The following is a 19,500-nucleotide window of genomic DNA, read 5'->3' as shown; positions in this document are numbered from 1 at the left end:
TCTACAAGCAGTGAGAGAAAAGAAACAAATCACATACAAAGGAAAGCCCATCAGAATCACAGCAGACTTCTCAATGCAAACCCTCAAGGCAAGAAGAGCTTGGAGTGATGTATTTCAAGCCCTAAAGGAAAACAGCCTCCACCCTAGATTGATGTACCCTGCAAAACTATCTTACAAAATTGATGGAGAAATAAGATACTTTCATGACAAAGAGCACCTCAGGAATTTCATGAATACCAAACCGGCACTCCAAAAAATTTTAGACAATACCCTAGGAAAAGACAATGAGGATCACAACCCCAGGAAACCCAGCAGAATGAATCCATTGGGCATGACAAATTAAACGCAAAGGGGGAGAATCCAACAAAAAGAAAAAGTCACGACAAGGCTTTTAAAACTTTAAACTTCATCTCCCTAATGAGTGTATAATTCAATCTTATTATTGTACTGATTAGTATTTTTCTGATTCTAGAATTGCACACCATTCCTTGTGCTATACTGGCTATTTATCATCTTCTTATGTCTACATTTTAATTGGGTTATCTATTAATGAGTTCTAAGAATTCTTTATATATTCTGGTCATAGGTTATATGCATTGGAAATATGGTCTGTTTAAGGACTACTTTTCATTTTAATGATGTCATTTAAAGTTCTAAATTTTGATGGAATCTCATTTATCAATTTTTTTCTTTTATACATCATGTTTTTTGTATCCTAGGTAGTTCTTGCCTACCCTGAATTCATAAATATTTTCCCTTATAATTTCTTCTTAAACTTTTATACTTTTAGGCTTTCTTATTTAGGTTCATAGATCCCTTCATGTTATTTTCATGTATTCAAAAAAAGGGTTGAGGTTAGTTTTTTATATACGGATACCAGGTGTTCTAGTGCCGTTTGCTGAAAACACTATCTCTTCCTCAGCTCTTGAATTGAATTTATATTCTATAAAATGCTAATGTTAAATAATCTTTCAAAACTCAGTGGACCATATATGTGTGGTTCTATTTCTAGATTCTCTTTTTTATTCCAATGATCTATATGTCTTTCCTTACACCAACACTGCCTTGATTACTGTAGCTTTAGAAGAAGTCTTAAAATTAGGTACTAAACATCTTCCAACACTGTTTTTGTTTTTGTTTTTGTTTTTAACTTTTCTAGGTCCTTTGTACTCCTACATAACTTTTAAATTTCAATATCCAATTCTTCATTTACAGCAAGTATACACAGACCTGAATTTTTATATATACTTTGTGTTTACTAATCCTGCTAAATTCAAGTACAAGTTCTAGGGGCTCCTAGAGATTTCTTACTATTTTCTCTGTAGATGATCATTTCATCTACATATAAAGATTTTGCTTCTGCCGTGCCAATCCTATCCTAGTTGTGTCATTTTATTGCCAGACTATTTTGGTTTAGACCTATGTTTCAAAGTCTAATGGACAGATGAAGAGTAGGCATATATGCCCTTGTTCCCCACTTTAGCGAGAAAGCATTGTATCGTCTCCATTCATAGGAGTTTTTGCTGGCAGTATGGAGTACATGTCTTTGATCTGTTGAGAAGGTTCTGTTCTACTTCTAGTCTCCTGATAGCTTTTACCATGAACAGCTGTAGAATTTAGTCCAATAATTTTTCTCCAACTAGTGACAGGATCATATGGCTTTCTCCTTTCCTCTGTTAAAATGATTACTTTTGGGGGGTGGATCTTCCAATGCTGAACCAACACTGCCATCCCTATAACAAAATCACTTTCTACATCCTGCCAGATCTGACTTCCAATAGTTTGTTTTGTTAAACAAATTTCTATCTATGTTCATACTTTTTTCTTCTATTATCTTTATCCAGTTTTAGGAGTAGCACAATGGTGAGTTCCTAAAATGAGGGGAGAAGTGTTCCTTCTTTTTTCTGCTTTAAATGTTTGATATAATTTATCAGTTAAAATGTTTATGAGCCTTCTGTTGTCATATAGGTAGGTTTTCAAGCTAGGAATATACTTTTTTCAATAGGTGCTACTCAAATTTTATATTTCCTCCAGAGTTAGTTTCATTAATTTGTGTTCCAAGGTACTTCTTAGAAGTTGTCAAATTTATTTCAAAAACAATTTTTGTAATATGTTTTCTATATCCTTTTAAATTCTGTAAAATCTGTGGTAATATCTCCTAGATCTTAATATTGTACTTTAAAAAATGTATAACTGATATTGTGTAACAGGAAGAAAAGGTCTAAAAGAGCAGGGGAATTGAGAGGGGTAGGGGAAGGCAAAAAAGGGAAAGGAAAATTTATGAGAAGAGAAAAGAAATGGAAACAAGGTCTTTGGAAATAGGGAAGGGTGGAGGGGGTGAAGGGAGGGCAAGGGAAGGGGAAAAAGTAAGAACCAACATACTCATGTAAAGGTACAATATCCCAATGATGAATGTAATTGTATTTTATACAGAAAATGTACCAATAAACTTAATGGGGAAAAAAGTCAAATTATTTGTTGGGATATTTTAAAATATATATTCAAAGACTGTAGCTGTCTGTGGTGCTGAATTCTATGAACATGAAATAACACAAACTCTAACAGCTCTCTGGATCCTGATTTGTTTTCCTTATGTTCCATACATATCATGGGTAACTATCACATTTTTTTCAAATATACAGACAAGACTCTATCCAGAATACCTCTTTTGAGATAGAAAAGGCTATTTTATTTTTATTTTACCTTGAGGAAAAAGAGTGAAATGCTGCTGTCTCACCTTGTTTGGAAGTCAAGGAGAGAAAGAAACTTAGCTTTTTAAATATTAGAGCAATCCGACATTTAATTAAAATATTATGTTCATTGATACTTAAAGTCTCCCCAGCAAAATGCTACATGCTTTTCCAAAAGAAGCTTCATTCACATTTGCCAACAAAACTAATTGCTTAAAAAAAACAAATCCTTTCCAGGACAGAATTTCAGCCAGAAAAATCATTCCTTCCCTGTTGTGATTAAAATTTTCTTTTATTTTGTCTTAGAAGGCATTTTGCCAAAATAGAAATACATTGCCAATTATTTTTTAAAATGCATTTTCATTGCATTAAAAAAAGGTTTAAAAAAATCAAAATCACTCAACTCCACCTCAAGAAACAGAATTTGATATGTAGTATCTCAGACTTTTTTACATTCATAGAATGAGTTCTATAACCACAATTTTTCAATTTGCATATCATGGGCTTCTTCCCATCTTTCTGAAGATCACTTAAATTTACTCAGTAATTCCTCTATTGTTAGACTTTAGATTTTCAAGATCGACTTTTTAAAATAATTATTTATAGAAAATGGATGAATACACACTGTGATGCATCCTTTATTTCCTGCAGATATATCTCTAAAGGCAGAATCCCTGTGTAAATTTCTCTGCATATTTGTATCAATACAAATCTCTAAATTCCATCATGGATTTTTATTTCTAAGAGGGCCTGGCACATAGTTGGTGCTCTGTAATTGTTTGTTGAAAAAATATATATTTCCCTCAGGAAAAAAAATGTGTCACTCTTTAGTCTATCTTTCAGTTGTCTACACTTACAGTTCTATCCCTTTCCTCAAAACTTATTAGCAAAAATGGGAGATATGTTATTTCCAGAATTTATATTTTACCATGCGGAACTGGAATATTAGAAATCTAAGGACTTGTTCCAGGGCTTTAGGACCAGAGAAAAGACCTCTTGTCTCATGCTCACCTCACACTACCAGTTTCCCACCCTCCTTTCCTTGAATTGGTACCACTGTTTCTCTAACACCAAAGTCAGAAATGTAGAAATGTCTTTTGTCCCTACCTTTAATTCAAGTCATCAGCAAGAGCTATGTGGTTGACTTCCAAAGTTCATCACTCTCATCTACTTTTCCCTTTTGGGTCACCTCCCATGGGAGCCACTCACAAGTCTCCTACTCAGTCTCCCAGCTTCCATTCTTCCATCTTTAAAGAGAAATTCATATGTGAAAGCTAGAAAGTGGGCTGTTGACCTCAAAGAAGATAACAGACAATGGTCACTAGAGGCCAGGGAGAATAGTCCGAGGAAGGAGAAAGTTTGGATAATAGGTACACTGCAGACGTAAGTTTTAGTGTTCTGTCAGCACAATTAGGTGAACTGGGTTTATAACAATATATTCTACATTTTATTGAGAACTCAGAGATAGGAGCTTGAAGTCTCCAAGCACAAAGAAATGATAAATGTATAAGGACACGGAAATGATGATCACCCTGATTTGATCCTTTTACATTGTATATATGTATTCAATCATCATGCTGTATTCCATAAACATGTACAATTATGTGTCAATTAAAAATTTAAGTAAAATTTTAAAATAAACAAAAAAGAAGCCATCCTTCCTTTACATCTACAAGAGAGCCAGGGGAATATCTTGACTAATCAGATCAAGGTATTTCTAAGCTCCAACCCTCCAAAGGCTTTCTTTCCTTGAACTCTGGCCCTGTGAAAATCCCTTACCTTCTACTACGCTCCCTCACACTTGGCTCTGGCCACAGGGACCCGCCACACCGACACCTTCCTGCCCAAAGCTTATGCACTGCTGTCCTCACAGCTTTGCTACTCAATACCTGGCTTTCCACAAGTGAGACCCTTCTTACATTTCAGGTCTCAGCACCCTCCCTAGACAGGCTTTCTTGGATGTCATCCTCTATCTCTAGTGACAGCTCCTAGTCAATTTGCTCACAGCTTTTAGCAAGCAGCTATTCTATGCTTTGTCTTTCTCACTCAATATAAGAAAGCTTCATGAAGAGGACAGAAATAAGTCCTACTTGCTACAGACCCCCGTGATCAGACTACAATTCAGAAGGCACTCAATAAATATTTGCTGAGTGATTCCATAGGGCAGCATCACTGAATCTTTCCTAATTTATTTAGCTCTCCATTTAATGCCAGGCTAAGCGTTTATTCATCACTAAGTGTTAAAACGGGGAAGGAACTGAGATATTAATTAGTTCAACCTCCTCATTTTAGAAGTGAGGAAACTGCAGGCTTAGGAGGCAGAGTGAAGTAGTTAGGCAAGGCCCTGGGACAACAGGGTTAGGGTCAAGATCCTCATGTCCACTATAGTTTGAATTCATCTTCTTAGCCCTAGAACAAGCTAGGAAGTTAAGAAAAAAAAAAAAAAACAAAGTGCCACAGAGACAGGACTCAAAGGAGCTCTGAAATGGAACCAATGTATTGAGCATCAAATAGATTTAAAAAGGACACAGTACAAGGAGCAAGAGGAAATAAAAGAAAAAGTAACAATCCTCACAGAAATTACAAACTCCTAAGGGAAAAGGATAAAATGTACACATAAGTAATAACCATGGTGGTAAAATCAAGGCAGGGTGTAATAACATAAACTGTTAAACAGAAATACTAAGCACCACGTCATAGTAAGGAGGCAGAAATTCCAATGGAGGGGTTGGGGAAAAAAGGCTTTTGTCTCTGACAATTTAAGAGAGAAAGAGAGACAGAGTCAGAGAGGCAGAGAGAGAGTTTCACAAGGTCTCAGGCTGGCCATCCGATACTTACAGATACCAGAGGGATGCATCATTCAAGGTATCATTATTGGTTTTGCGGATGATTCTGGAAATGCAGGACCCCTTGGCTCCCCCCGTTACCACTTCCTTAAGCTCCATTTACTTGCTATTCCCCCAGTGGTGCAATGGCAAGGAAAAGAAACCACGTGAAACTCAAATCTGTCCAACACTGCTTGCTCTAGAAAGGATTTTATAAGGAAAGGGGGCAAAATAATACCTAAAATGAAGCCTGGGGATTATCTATGGATTTCAATTATCTTTGCAATCCCTATCTGTCTTGCCAGAAAAACTGGGGGTTATTTATTCTGGTGAAAGAAGAAAATTTTTTCATCTAGTTTAAAAGACTGACAGTTTCAAAAGGCAGCAGGAACACTTCTGGCCATCAAGAGTTGGTGATTAATTCTCTGCCATTACTTCATGAGACAGGTGAGAAAAGCTAACATACTGAATAATATTATGCTATCTACAAAATACTAGATAAGATCCAAATTGCTCCAGTAACAGAACTTTGTGCTTATGTTTATTAAAAGACTAAAACAAGAGACAAGGATTTCACATCCAGATATAAGCAAACAATTTCTGAATTATGGAAAAGGAAATTTATTTATATAGGTGCTTCAAGTGTCATTTCGCAGGCTGGATCAGATGAGGATTTTGTTTTCGTTTCTTCAGAGGAGGGGTAGCAGTTTTTAAAGAATGATTTGCATATGTCTCTTTGAAGGGTGTGTGCCTTCTCCTCCTGCAGTGGCTGCTGGGCCTATAAATGCAACCTGGTTGTTTTTTATCCTTTTCTACCAGGTGACACCTGAACACAACTGAGGGCGGATCCTCTCTGCTAGATAGTGAGTGTCACCTTCTATTATATATTATATATATAGGACAGTCACCTGTCCTAGCACTGTAATATTTTACTAACGTATTCCCTTTTTCCTAACCCCAAAAGCTTTATAAGAAGATTCTCAACAAACCCACTCCCCTCATTTCTTTTTTGTCACTAATCTGACAGCCCAATTCTCCTCTGCAAGGTGGACAGGCCTGACTAAGCACTGACAGAAGAATCCGCAAGTCCACCTGAGCAGGTAGGGAGGAAAGCTGAGCCCATGCAAATGATCATAGGGGCCAGGAGCTGGGCCTGTGCAAGTCAGAACACTTTCCCAAGCTCTCCTGCTTGGCCCTGCTCCACTCTCCCCGATGGGGTTATTTCAAAGCATAGGACTGCTCGAGCTCTATGCAGCTAACTCTTCTGTGCACCACAGCCCCACAGAATACATTAATGAAACAGGATGCACAGCAGCCTTGCTTATCTACAGGACCACAGGCTATAATCCTCAAGGATGTATGCTATCTAAAAGGAAGAAAAAATCTCTCTAGCATCATCATGGATAAAGTAATGATCATCCACAGTTCAAAAGCCTCCACTGCGTCACTATAAATGGGGCTGCTTCAAATTCCTTTTTTTCCAGAAGATGAATTTCTTTTACTGTGCATCAGAAGTTCATAACCTTTTTTTTCCTGTCAAATAAAAAAGATGCCTAGAAAGATGGAGCTAAATATTATAGCCCATGTGTTATAGCCCATGCCAAAAAAAAAAAAGGTGAGAGGGAGGATACAACACCAAGAAAGAAAGTAAATACACTACACAAATGATGGATGGAAAACCTCCAGCAAAATGGAAAGGTTAAAAAAATGGAAAGATATATACTTTCAGGTCCCAGATTTTTTGTAAGTGTCTTTATATCTTCATTAATTACACTATGTAATGAACAAGGCATTTGGGAACACCATCATTGGAAATCTTTATCTCTAAGGAATTGGAAATCTTTATCTCTAAGGAAGTGATAAGAAAATGAAAACAGATGAAAAGGAAAAAATATTAGTTATGAACTATCTCAGCCTGGAAACATAGAAGAAAAATGTTACAGAGAGATTGACTGGTTTTTCTGTACAACTGAGATAAATAGTATTACTTTAGTTAATTTTTAAGAATTCTCAACTATTTCACTAAATCTTGAAGGAAAATAGTGAAAAATACTTATGTTCAAGACAAAAGTTGAGTCCTTTTCAAAATAATAACACATTGAAATGTGTTAAGTATCCCTCAGTCAATAACCCCAAGGTTGGACACTGCCCTGATAGCAATTCTGGGAGATGGCTGATGCTCTATACATACTAATTATGAAAACAGACAATTTCCCTAAGCAGCAAAAAGCAAACATTCCTGGAAAGTACAAACTTGAATTAAGTATTAATTTTAATAAGCATGCTTTAAATATTTAAAATCACAGCTTACAAATTCACTGTTAAATAATATGAAATACCCAAACATATCCATTTGAATCAAAGAATCTCAAAGAAATGCCATAATGCTTATACTTACTGTCTTTTAAACAAAGCTAATTCATCAACTCTATGTAGTGACTGACAATCTCAACTTACACGTATGACTTGTATGCCTATGGGTTAGGCATGGAAAGGGGAGCAACAATGCTAATGTGCCCTCCATGGCCTATGGTCCTGACACTTCCAGGGAGGTGCCTGACCCAAGGATTAGCTTCTCTCCCCAGGGCAGCAGCAGCCTGGACAGTCTTCCATCCAAAAGCTGAGACTAGCATGTCTGTACACTGATGAATGACAGAATCTATTCCAGGCCTACTCTTTGGGCTTCTAACAGTTAGCTTCCCGTTATCATAATAAAATAGATGAACCAATTAACTTATAGAGAGTGGGTTCATTTTGGCTCATAGTTCTAGAGTTTCCAGTACAAGATCAGGCAGCCCCATTGCATTAAATGGCACACTACAGCAGTCATGTGTGACAGAGCAACTACTTACATAACCAGCCAGGCAATGGTTGTGGGAAAAGGACTGAAGTATCACACTCCCTTTGAAAGAACATCTCCAGTGACCTAAGGACCTCCCACAAGGCTGCATATTTCACTTCCCAATAGTACATGGGGACCAGAAATTTAACATATGGGACTTTGGGGGGCATTTTTTTTCTCATCCTTTTTTTTTTCTTAAATTCTTTTATTGGTACATTTTAGGTATACAATACTTTTACATTTATCATTGGGTGCTTGTACCTGTACATGATGTATCTTGGTTCTTATTTTTTCCCCATTACCTGTGCGCCCTTCACCCCCTCCACCATTCCCTATTTATATAGACATCATTTCTTTTCTTTCTTTTCTCATAATTTTTCCTTTCCCTTCTTTCCTTTCCCCTTCTCCTCCCTTCACCTCTACCTCTTTGGAGCTTTTTTTCCTATTTCAAATTATCAATTATTCATTTTAATCATTTTAACCCTTATTTACACTTTCAGTTTCTCACACTAGAGAAACTATTCGGTATTTACACATGTGTCCTATTTATTTCACTTAAGAGTATGGCCTCAACATGCAACCATTTAGCTATAAATGACTCTAGCTTCTCATTCTTTACGGTTGAGTAGTACTCCATTTTATAAAAAAAAAAACAAAACCACATCTTCTTTATCCAGTCTCCAGTTGATGGGCATTTGAGCTGTTTCCAAGTTTTAGCTATTACAAATTATGCTGCTATGAACATGGGTGCACATATATCCCTGTGGTATGATTCTTTTAATTCTTTTGGGAAGATTCCCAGCAGGGGAATAGCTGGGTCAAATGGGACCTCTAGTCTAGTTAATCTCCAAGATATAGCAGGGCTCTTTCTCACTAAAATGTGAGGACACTTCTGAAGAGGAGAAACCAGAAATTCAGATCCATAGAACTCTTTGTGGGAGCACTTTCTGATATCAACACAAATCCCAACATTGTAAGAAAATCAGAAGGAACTTCTGCCAGTGGTGGGACAAAGCTTCCCCAGCAGCCACAAAGGCTAAACACAAGGTCCTAAATTCCCACAGTGGGTGGCCTTCCCAACCCCAAGGACAGGAATGCATATGAAACTAGCCTCAAAAGGCCAAAGCACCATAGGCTGAGAACACATTTGGAGAGAGAGGAAGAAAGCAGAATCCCTGAGGCAGCATACCTCTGATTGATGTATGCATTAGCTCTCCATTACTTGGACAAATATACCTGATATACACAGCTTAAATGCAGAAGGGTTTCTTTTAGTTGATGGTGCCAGAGGATTTGGTATCAGCTTGTTCCAGGGCAAAAAGATCATGGCAGAACTGTGTGGTAAATGAAAGCTGCTAATCTCATGATAGCCAGGAAACAGCACACAGAAAGAGTCAGAGAAGAAGGGGCTAAGAACATGATATAGTACACTCTTCAAAGCAATGACCCTAATTACCTACTTCCTGCAACCAGGGTCCACTTTCAAACACACAAGTCTTTTGGGGGACATTTTTTATCCAAACCATAACAATGTGAAAAGAATAAAGTGACACTGGACAAATGATGCCAAGTCTCCATTTTCCACCAAAAATCAGATTTTGATTCCAAGGAGCCAAGAGGAAAGAAATAGAGAGGAAAAACTCAAGAGGCACTGAAAGAGAAAAAGATAATTGATTTAGGAGAAAATGCTAAGCCATGATTTACTACTTCTTTGCCTGTCATTCCGACTATATGCAGGGATGTGTGTGTGTGTGTGTGTGTGTGTGTGTGTGTGTGTGTGTGTGTCTGTGAATACTGTATAGCTTTCACCTTCCATACTCTTAATACTTAACTTGGAGCAAATGTACGTAACACATGGCCCTACATCCAGTCAGTTGCATTCATTCTTAAATATAAATGAACAGCAAAGAAATTCTAAATATCCAAAAAGACTTCAAATAAAAAAGACCAAGTATTCAAATATACAGGAAGAAGAAAACTTTTAGTTTTAATATTGATGGATTTAGATAATAACATTAAATTATGAATATTACTGAAAAGTAAAATATAAATAAAGTATAAAATAAAAGAGAGATGGTAGGAAACAGGGAGGCAGACTATTTGATGATGGGGAAGAAAATCAGGAGATAGGGGAGTGTTAGGACAGAGGGCTAAAAGGATCAAAAATGTACATGATATGATATATACAGACATATATGTATATATTCATATATATAAATTCTTCAAAACAAATATAGCTATTGAGTTGTAAACACAGACTAACGAAAATATTTACTTATATTGTTATATTAATTTAATACATAATTAATTGGATGTAGTACATTCTATTAATATTTATAGTACAAAAGTTCATATTACATCAAAGATTTACCCCATATGTGTTAATAATTTTCCTTTTTATTGCTGAGTAATATTTCATTATAGGACTATATGAAGCTTTTAAAATTTACTTTCCAGTTGAACGAAGAAAACATTTAAAATTTTTAATTTATTCTCTTAAAAAGATAAGACTGTCTATGAAACAAGTGTAAAGTATTATAGCAAAGGAGAGTCTGAGAATTAATTAAATTGCATTTAAATTAGAAAATCAGACCTGATCTGCTTGGAGCTGAGCTGCACGGGCTGCCATTGTCACCAACCCACCCACCCCACCCCACCCCACCCCCCGAGAGAGGAGGAGAGGCAGGCAACTGAAGCACCATCCCAGTGCCGCTGCGCACCTCCCGACACACCGCTTCTGGCCTCCAGCCTGCGCCAGCACCTGGATCCACACCACAGAGGCACAAGGGATAAAGGCCATCGTTCTGAGCTCCAGAAGATAGAGCCAAATTGAACAACAGAAACAGGGCCTCTCTGAGGCTCCTTGATGAAAATTGAAGTCCACTGGAAAAGTGAAGAGAATCTCTGCAATACAGGCACACCAGACCACTGTACTTGGTAAGCTGGAGGGATCATCACCTCCTATCTGATCCTGGACTATCTTCAGGGGAAGGGCAGCTGGAACTTGCAGTAGAACCTTGCAGAGTTCAACCCTGCAAGAGTTTAGGGAGCTCACCTTGGGCCGTGCAGCCAGAAATCAGCCTGAATCTCAGGGGACTGCTGCTGGCTTGCTGAGATTAATTAACTTAGATGGGCACACTGCTTCCCACATTGTCTATTATGACAGCAGAGACATACCCTGAAGATTGCACTTCATTTTTATTTTTGATTTTTGACTTTCAAAATTATTTTTTCTCTTTTTCTTAATTTTTTCATTTTTTTCTTCTCTTTTCAAAATTTTTCTTCCTTTTTTCTTTTCTTTCTCTCTCTCTCTCACACTCTTGCTCTCTTGCTCTCCCACCTTGTTCTTCACCTCCCTTTTTATTCCTGTTCCCACCCTAATTTGGATTTCTTCTTTCTTTTTTCTTCTCTCTTTTTCCTTCTCTCGATTGTCATTAGTTTTTGTTTTTGCTTTTTTTTTGGTACCGGGGATCGAACTTGGGTCCTTGCGCTTTTGAGGCAGGCAGCAGAACCACTGAGATAAAGCCCCGGCCCGATTGTCGTTAGTTTTAAAAGGAAGTGAATACAGTATCTAGCTTCTCTTTTGCTGTCTGGTTGTTCTGTTCTTGTTTTTGTTCTTTCATTCTGTCTTTTCCTCTTGTCTTCAACAGTTTCCTAGAGTTTGCGTGATCTTCCTGTGTTCTCTGCCCTCACTGCTAACTTTTGCCTATCCTACCTATCTATCCCTCCCTCCCCAACTCCTTCTAAGTCCCCATCCTGATGGGTAAAGTTGTTATATTGAAGAATTTTTTCACTATAAACATATTTTGGGCTGTTCCTCAATTTTAATTCACATGGTTAAAGGTGCTAGATTAATAACTACCACAAATTATCATTTTCTAACCTGTGCTTGATGGTATTGTTGCTGCTGATGGTATCACTTGGGCTAAGGTGTTGTGATTAATCTAATCAATTGTCCTTCCTGGTATAATGAAAATGAGATTGCCTCAGAGTCATTAGAGACTCAAAACCTAAAGACCAGCTATATCTGGAAGATAACTCTGAGAAGCAATCATTCCATAAGGGTTCTAAAGACAAGCAACAAAGATACTTACAATAAGCAATACTGGAGTATCAACCCAGGAATTAAGCTAAAAACTGTACCAACAACAAAAATAGAAATGAGAACATACTTAAGCAAGGTGCAAAACCCAGACGTACAGCTCACCAAAGGCAAATTCTGGGGGAAAGGAAGTGGAGAAGTCTGATAATCAACCACCTGTACATCCTGAACTGATAGGACAGGAAGTAACAAAACAGATGAATGAGGCTCTAGAAAAATTCAAAACAGAATTAATTTCCCAGATAACTACAGAGATGATGAGCAGAATGAAAGACATGATTAGAGACTCTAGAACAGAAACCAATATAAAAAAAAATAGATTAATTCAGGATCATGATGGAAGCAATGAATATCCACGATAGGAAAGAAAAGGAAACCATGAATGCCCAACATAAGAAAAAAATGGAATCCATGAAACAGATTCAAACAGATATACAGATTAAAAACTCTACTGAAAGTATTTGCAGCAGACAGGGCCAATCTGAAGACAGAATATCAGATATAGAAGACAGGATGGTGGTCAGTGACCATGAAAAGAGAGAACTCTTAAAAATAGTAAGGGACCATGAGAAATTAATCCAACAGCTCCTAGATAATGCAAAGAAGAATAACAAGACTGATAGAGGAGTCCACAAAAAAGCAGGAGAAAGTACAAATGATATAAAAAAACTGTTCACAGAATTAATGACAGAAAACTCCCAAACAGAGCAAAAGAATTTGACATACAGATAAGTGAGGAATATAGGACTCCAACTAGCCATAATAAAAAAAAAAATCTATACCTGGACATATAATAATCAAAATCCGGGAAACCCAACAGAAGAACAAAATACTACAGGCAGTTAGAGAAAAGAAACAAATCACATACAAATGAAAGCCGATCAGAATCACAGCAGACTTTAACACAAACCCTCAAGTCAAGGAGAGCCTGGAGTGAGGTATTTCAAGCCCTAAAAGAAAACAACCTACAACCTAGACTGATGTATCCTGCAAAAGAATCTTTCAAAATCGATGAGGAAATAAGATACTTTCATGACAAAGAAAACCTGAGAAACTTCAGGAATACCAAACCAGCACTCCAAACAATTCTAAACAATATCCTAGAAAAAGACAATGAAAGTCACAACTCCATGAGGCCCAACAGAACAAAGCCATCAGGAAAGGCAAGAAATTAAAGGGGGAGGGGGGGAAATAAAAAATAAAAGAGCCAACAACAGGAAAATAACATGACAAGGATAAGTCAATACATATCAGTTATAACCATCAATGTTAATAGCCTCAATTCACCAATCAAAATAAATAGACTGGCAGAATGGATTAAGAAGCAAAATCCAACAATATGCTGTATACAAGAAATGCACCTAGTTCAAAAAGAAATTCACAGACTGAGAGTAAAAGGATGGAAATCAGTTCTCCATGTGACAGGAACCTGGAAAAAAGCAGGGCTAGCTATCGTATTTGCAGACAAAGTAGATTTCAAACCAAAACTAATTAAGAGAGACAAAGAAGGTCATTACATTCTTGTAAAAGGAACAATCCAAGAGGAAGAGATGACAATCACAAATACATATCTACCAAATACTAGTGCAGCCAACTATATAAAACAAATACTAGTGGACATGAGAAACCAAATAAGCACTAATACAATTGTAGTGGGGACCTCAACACCCCACTGTCACAAAGAGACAGATCGTCTAGACAACAATTCAACAATGAAATACTAGAAATGAACCAAGAATTTGAACAAATGGTCTTATCAGACGTCTACAGTGTTCCACCCCACAAAATCAGAATACACATTCTTTTCAGCTGCACATGAGTCATTCTCCAAAACAGACCACATGCTAGCTATAGGACATGTTTAAGTAAATGCAAAGGAATTTAGGTTATCCCATGTATATTATCATACCATAGTTGAATTAAATTGGGCATCAATACTGTAAGAAACCTCAAGAACTCCACAGACACATGGAAATTGAATAACACTCTCCTGAACAACCAATGTGTCATAGAGGAAATTAAGAATAAATTAGACAGTTCTGCAATTAAATGATAATGCCAATTCAACATACAGGAATCTATGGAACACGATGAAAGCAGTTCGAGGGTAATTCCTAGCAGAGAATGCCCATACTAGGAAAACAGAACGAGCTCAAATAAACAACCTAATGCTGAACCTTAAGTTCTTAGAAAAAGAAGAGCAAGACAAACCCAAAGCTCGTAAAAGGGAGGACATTATAAAGATCAGAGTTGAAATCAATGCAAAGAAGACGAAGAGAATGATACAAAAAATCAACGAATTGAAGAGTTGGTTTTTCGAAAGAATACATAAAATCAATAAACCCTTAGCCAATCTTATCAAAAAAGGGAAAGAAAAGGCTCAAATCCACGCAATTAGGAACAAAAAAGGTGAAATCACAACAGCTCCAGCAGAAATCCAGAGGATCATCAATAACTACTTGAAGAACTTGTACTCTAATAAAATGGAAAACACAGAATGGACAGATTCCTAGTTAAATAGGAATTACTAAAGTTGAATGAAGAAGATATGAAAATTCTAAACACCCCAATTATAATCAGTGAAATTGAAAATGTAATTTAAAATTTATCATCAGAGAAAAGCCCAGGTCCTGATGGCTTCACTGATGAATTCTTAAACACATTTAGAGAAGAACGATTGTCACTACTCTTTAAACTCTTCAATGAAATTTAAAGGGAAGCAATACTTCCAAATTCATTCCTGGAAGCAAGTGTTACTTTGATTCCAAAAGCAGAGAAAGACCCAACCAAAAAATAGAACCACAGGCCATTCTCCCTAATGAACACAGATACAAAACTCCTCAATAAGTTACTGGCAAACAGAATATAGAGGGTCATCAAGAAGATTACACACTCTGACAAAGTCAGATTTGTCCCAGGGATGCAAGTATGGTTCAACATATGTAAATCAATAAATGTAATACACTATATTAATAGAGCCAAGGACAAAAAAAATATGATCATCTCAATAGATGCAGAAAAACCATTCAAAAAAATTTAACACCTATTCATGATAAAAAAAAAACCTTACAGAAAATTGGAATAGATGGTCTTTATCTCAACTTCATAAAGGCTATCTATGAAAAAATCAACAGCCAACATCGTACTAAATGGTCAAAAACTGAAAACCTTCACACTAAAATCAGGAACAAGACAAGGATGTCCACTATTATCACTCCTGTTCAATAATGTTCTGGAAACAGCCACAGCAATTAGACAAGAGAAAGAAATAAAAGGAATAAAGATAAGAAAGGAAGAAGTTAAACTGTCATTATTTGCTGACGATATGATACTCTACACAGAAGACCCAAAAAACTCTGCCAAAAGACTTCTAGAGTTAATTGAGAGATTCAGTAGAGTATCTGGATAGAAGGTCAACACACAAAAATCAATGGCCTTCTTGAACACAAGTAACAGACTCACTGAGGGAGAAATTAGGGAAACAATCCCTTTCACAATAGCATGCAAAAAAAATGAAATATCTAGGAATCAATCTAACAAAGGAAGCAAAAGACCTTTACATTGAGAACTATAACACTCTGAAAAAACAGATCAAAGAGGATATAACAAAATGGAAAGACATCCCCTGTTACTTGGTAGAAAGAACCAATATAGTGAAAAATGGCCATACTTCCAAAACTGCTATACAGATTCAATGCAAAACCAATTGAAATCCCAGCAGTATATTTCACAGAACTAGAGGAAACAATTCAAAAATTCATTAGGAACCATAAGAGACCTAGAACAGCAAAAGCAATTCTAGGCAATAGAGACATGGAAGGGGGTATCACAATCCCCAACTTGAAAGTATACTCAAAGCCACTGTGATTAAAAACAGCATGATATTGGCAGAGAAACAGACCCAAAGATCAGTGGAACAGATTAGAAGATGCAGAAACAACTCCAGACACACTCAGCCACCTCATCTTCGACAAAGGAGCCAAACACCCTTACTGGAGGAAAGATAGCCTCTTTAATAAATGGTGTTGGAAAAACTTGCCAAAGATTAAAACTATATCCCTATCTTTCACCATGCACTAAACTAAAATCCAAGTGGATTTAAGATCTAAACATTAAAACAGAGCACTAAACTTGCTGGAAGATATGTTAGGTAGAACTCTCAAAGACAATGGCATGGGAAAAGATTTTATGAACAAAACCTCAGTAGCATGGGAACTAGCACAAAGACCAATTGATCTCAACTTATTAAAAAGTTTCTGCACCGCAAGAGAAACCACCAACAGAGCTAAGAGACAACCTACAATGTGGGAAAAATTTTTACCAGCTGTTCCTCAGACAAAGGTCTACTATCTAGAATATATAAATAACTTTAAAAAAATCAACCCCCAAATATAAAGACCCAATTAAAAAATGGGCATCTGAAATGAACAGACATTTCTCAGACAAAGAAGTAAAAGCAGCAAATAAACCTATGAAAAAATGTTCAGTATCACTGGTCATTCGAGAGATGCAGAGGAAAACAACACTGAGATTCCACCTCACCCCACAAAGAATGGCTGCTATCAAGAAATGAACCGATAACAAATGCTGCCAAGGGTGTAGGGAGAAAGGAACCCTTTTTCATTGTTGGTGGGAGGGCAGACTGGTGCAGTCACTGTGGAAATCAGTATAGAGATACCTCAAACAACTTGGATTAGAAGTTCCATTTGACTCAGCTATTCCTCTGCCGGGTATCTTCCCAAAACAATTAAAAGAATCACACCACAGTGATATATGCTCTCCCATGTTCATAGCAGCACAGTTTGTAACAGCTAAAACTTGGAAACAGCCCAATTGCCCATCAACTGGAGACTGGATAAAGAAGATGTGGGTTTTTTAATAAAATGGAGTACTACTCAGCCATAAAGAACGAAAAACTAGAGACATTTATAGCTAAGTGGATGCACACTGAGGCCATACTCAAGTGAAATAAATAGGACACGCATGTGTAAATACTCAATAGTTTCTCTGGTGTGAAAAACTAAAAGTGTAAATAAGGATCAAAATATATAACCAATAATGTGAAATAGGAAGAAAAGGTCTCAAGGAGTAGGGGAAGTGGGAGAGGTAGGGGTAAGGAAAGAAGGGAAAAGAAAAAATATGAGAAAAGGGAAAAATGGAAACAAAGTCTTTGTAAATAGGGAAGGGTGGAGGGGGTGAAAGAAGGGCAGGGTTATGGGGAAAAAGTGGGAACCAAGATACATCATGTAAAGGTACAAGATCCCAATGATGAATCTAACTGTATTGTATACCTAAAATGTACCGATGAACTCAATGGAAAAAAATCAAAATACTACAATTAAAATGTAAAAATCAATAGAAGAAATTAAGGGCTGTAAAAATAAAGTGCAAGAAAACACTCAGAAGTTAGAACCCCTCAAAAAGGATAAATAGAGAAAATATAAAATAGAGGATGAACCTAAAGCTTTAAATTCTAATGGATATATAGGGGAATAAAGAAGAGAGAAAACTACCAACAAAACAAAATTTTCAATTTTGAAAAACATAAATCTTCAGATTTAAAGGGTGCATTAAGGACCATGAAGATAAAAATTGGCATGTTTTAAGGCAAAATATCAAGTAATTTCAGTGCTCTAGGAATAAAGAGAAAGTTCTAAATCTTCCACAAAGATAAAATAGATCACAAATAGAAGGAATCATACTGGCAACTGATTTCTGAACAGTAAAATGAGTATTTGAAGTTGGGAGCCATGATAACACAGCAAGAAATCATTATTTTCACCAAGAATTGTATACCTTGCTAAATTATCATTAGAAATAACTACAGAATACGTTTTCAAATATGAAATAATTAAATACAGTCATGCTTTGTGTAATGACAAATATATTCGAAGAAATCCATTGTTAGATGATTTCATCATTATGAAAACATCATAAAGTATATTTATTCAAACTAAGATGGCTTCCAGGTCTTCAGCTGCTATAATCTCATGAAACTACCTTTGTAGATATGGTACATCATTGACTGAAATGCCGTTACACAGTGCATGAGAAGAATCATTCTGCTAGAAAATTTTAGGATTATTTATTCTAGGAATTCAGTTTAACAGCTCCACATCTGGGGCTCAGGTTTGCCTATGTTTATGTGTGGAACTAGAGAGACAGACCTCACAGGATCATGCATAATCACCAGTATATAGAAATTATTGTATGTGTACATTTCCTGAACCTCTAAAGAGGATGTTTCTGCAAGATGATGATGTAAATGAAGCAAGATGACAGAGGAGCCAGGACAGGTAGACCAAGAGAAAACAGGTGGTGGCGAGATCCAGAGATGAATCAGCTCTGACTGGAGCAAAAGATTGTGGAAGGTAGATCCAGTGAGAAAAATCCACGTGATGACTTTGGGTATTTATATTCAGTAACTGTGCTGCAGACTTTTAGAACTCTTCTCTCCAAATGATAGGAGAAGCTGTTTCTTTCTTTGTTTATTTCTCTAAGATCAAACTAGTGCAGGCTTTCCCCTGAAGCACAGAGGATGGCAGGGGCTCTAGTGATTGGGTTGGCATGATGAGCAGTTGGTGAGTCAGGCAGCAAAGGCTTGGACACAGGAACAACTCTGGAATTCACCCCGCAACAAGGAATGGAAATGGCTGATGGGCAGCAACAAGCGATGTCTGCCTCAGGTGTCATTTACTAATTGTAAAGGAAAATAGAACTTTTAAAAAGTTGTATGAGAAAAGAAATGGATCATCACAGTATACTAGTGAGAATCACCAGCGAATTGCAAGTCATAGTCATATAAATGTAAATAGTTGGTGCTGACTTAACCAAATTTTGGAAGTCTGGGAAAAGGGAAGCAAGGAGGAGGGATTCTCAGTAAGAGGGCTGAATTGCCCACTGCTGTAATGCAAAACCATACACACAGGCACACACACACACACACACACACACAGGCACACACACACATATGTATATGAAGCACATTCTTAGGACAATAGAGTTGGCTATCAGAAAAGACAGCAGAATTATTTGAAATCT

The 19,500-nt window shown here is 36.8% G+C and overlaps 1 protein-coding gene across 8 annotated transcripts in view; it reads right to left on the bottom strand.

Annotated features, from left to right (window-relative positions):
• The window catches only part of Mtus2 (microtubule associated scaffold protein 2), a 716,842-nt gene that overhangs the window by 475,448 nt on the left and 221,894 nt on the right, over positions 1–19,500 (bottom strand). For 2 of the 8 annotated variants that reach the window (XM_087199498.1, XM_087199501.1), the window contains exon 3: positions 3,798–3,937. The exons of the other annotated variants lie outside the window; for them this stretch is intronic. The gene's annotated coding sequence lies outside the window, so the exon portion shown is untranslated. The remainder of the gene's footprint in view (positions 1–3,797; positions 3,938–19,500) is intronic. 8 annotated transcript variants of the gene reach the window in all.

The sequence above is a fragment of the Heterocephalus glaber genome, unplaced genomic scaffold, assembly GCF_053883595.1.
Source record: "Heterocephalus glaber isolate CG9 unplaced genomic scaffold, H.glaber_assembly_v1.0 deba00001720, whole genome shotgun sequence".
Taxonomy (NCBI): domain Eukaryota; kingdom Metazoa; phylum Chordata; class Mammalia; order Rodentia; family Bathyergidae; genus Heterocephalus; species Heterocephalus glaber.
This window is presented reverse-complemented; position numbering and strand designations above follow the sequence as displayed.